The sequence below is a fragment of the Macrobrachium nipponense genome, chromosome 40, assembly GCF_015104395.2.
Source record: "Macrobrachium nipponense isolate FS-2020 chromosome 40, ASM1510439v2, whole genome shotgun sequence".
NCBI classification, from domain to species: Eukaryota; Metazoa; Arthropoda; class Malacostraca; order Decapoda; family Palaemonidae; genus Macrobrachium; species Macrobrachium nipponense.
In genome coordinates this window covers 3192662-3195161 of record NC_061101.1, presented here as the reverse complement: position 1 = coordinate 3195161, position 2500 = coordinate 3192662, and the positions used below count along the sequence as shown (strand labels likewise).

At 33.7% G+C, this 2500-nt stretch overlaps 1 protein-coding gene across 1 annotated transcript in view; it reads right to left on the bottom strand.

The window, feature by feature from the left end:
* Positions 1-2500, bottom strand: part of LOC135211879 (short-chain dehydrogenase/reductase family 9C member 7-like) — a 34990-nt gene that overhangs the window by 15371 nt on the left and 17119 nt on the right. The gene's annotated exons all lie outside the window — the stretch shown is intronic.

Below are 2500 nucleotides of genomic sequence, written 5' to 3'. Positions count from 1 at the left end.
TCTTCGTAGAGAGAGAGAGAGAGAGAGAGAGAGAGAGCGTTGTGGTCAAAGTGCATGCTTGTTTGTGTACTTGTGCGGCCAAGAGAGAGAGAGAGAGAGAGAGAGAGAGAGCGTGTTTGCCTGTATGCTTGTATGTTTCCGAGAGAGAGAGAGAGAGAGAGACTCGGACTGCGATGCGTATGGGATTCCTTAGGGTCGAACCATGTGGCTTTAAACATCCTTAAGTTCACTCTAAGGATAAAATTACGTGAGTATTCGTCACTGAATGGCATTTGGTAAGCTGCGGCGTACTCTCTCTCTCTCTCTCTCTCTCTCTCTCTCTCTCTCTCTCTCTCTCTCTCTCTCTCTCTCTCTCTCTCTTTATTTTCTTTAGGTTGCTTAAGCTACATTTTCTTTTCTGTGTTCTGGTGGAGGTTAGAGATTCCCAGGAGAGGTCATAGTGTAGAAGCACATTGCTGAGTTGATAATTTTTTTTAGAAAATAAGTATATATATATATATATATATATATATATATATATATATATATATATATATATATATATATATATATATATATATATATATATATATATATATATATATATATATATATATATATATATATAATTATTCTCTCGAAAGGCCACACCATTTTTACATTGAATAGAGCAGATCTGCAGTACATTATTTTTTTTTTCATCTCTCGATTTGTCAAACGTCAAGCTCTGTTGACTTTACAAACTTTACCAACGGTGCTTACCGTGTTTTGCCTTTCCTTTACCATCTACGAGCCTTGAGGAGTGTTTGCATAAGAAGAGGAAGAAGAAGAAGAAGAAGAAGGAGAAGAGGAAGAAGAAGAAGAAGGAGAGAGAGAGAGATCCTTCATGTCGTTTTATGCAAATATTTTCAAGCGAAAAAAGCCGCTTCTTGGTCGTCAATTCTTTTTTTAAAATATTTCTAATTATAATAACTCATCTTAGCGATAGCGAAGGAAACGACAGAATTTTATATAGCAGGTCGGGCTATCCTGTTATTTAGAAATGTGAAAGTAACAATCTCATGACATTTTCTTTCGATAAGCGATTAGAAATCAAATAGATACTCGATTGCTGGTGTCGTCAGGGATGCCTCCCCCCACCCCCCACTTTTTATTTTTAGTTTTTTTTTTTTACAGACTTATGTTTTCAGAAGCATATCGGGTCAGATTTGAACGAAATCAGATAACTAATAAGTTGATAGATAGTGCATTGTTTATCGTCATTTTTTTAGACTTATGTTTTCAGAAGCATATCGGGTCAGATTTGAACGAAATCAGATAACTAATAAGTTGATAGATAGTGCAATGTTTATCAGTCTTATGAAAGTTTCAGAATGAGCTTTTAACTTATATAAAAAAATACGGTTACGTCAACATCCTGACGAAATATAAAAATTTTTCTGACGTTAAGCTGAAATGATCTGTAGTGTTTCGTGTTGAAACTGACCTTCAAGAGAAACTAAATAATGGTACCGATCACTGGTCTATTTAAGTCTATGTCATTGTTATGAATTTGCTCTGACGCTATCAAGTCATTCTTTATATTTTGAAAACATCTGCCCATGCATGAAACCTGAATAGGCTACTCTTTTTTATCATTATACTGCCAAAAAATCATATTATTCAGGTAACTGAATTGCTATGAACATTTTTCATCTGTCATTATAATGCAAAAAAAAAAAAAAAAAAAAAAAAAAATCGTATTATTCAGATGTCTTGTATCTGACAAAGAGTCGCCCCAACTGGGCATTGTACTACGGAAAGGGAGTCATATTTATCCGGTTGTATTTCTGTGAAGGGATTTTTCTCTTGTCAAAGAAAAAGCCATATTATTGCTGTCAGGATGCCCGCTTATCTTACACAAATTCTCGTCCCGTCGGGGCATAGCACTACCAAAAAATTATTATCTAATAGAGATGTAATCTGTCAAGGAGTTTTTCAAATGTCCATAATAGTGTTGAGTTACGTTGTCATTATAGGACCCTTTGTGTGTGTGTGTGTGTGTGTGTTTGTAAAGGCTTTTTCTCTACTGGGCATTGCCAGACCAAAAAGTTATTATTGTTCATGGATATATACTTTGGAAGCTTGAATTTCAAGAATTTCAAATCAGTGGCCCCAAAATGGGCTTGTTCCATACGAATATGGTTCATCTTCTAAATAATAATAATAATAATAATAATAATAATAATAATAATAATAATAATAATAATAATAATAATAATAAGACTTCTATCAAGGCGTTTTGTACCTCTCAGTGATGAGTTTTGACATTTGTGATCTGGGTTCACCTTCTGAATAATAATGATAATAATAATAATAATAATAATAATAATAATAATAATAATAATAATAATTCTATCAAGGCGTTTTGTACCTGTCAAAGATGAGTTATGACGCTCATGGCCATTTGACGATATATTGAATGTTTGTGTTAGTGTGCTTGTGTGTGGAGTTTACGTGACTGTTTGTGGAGTTTGTGTGA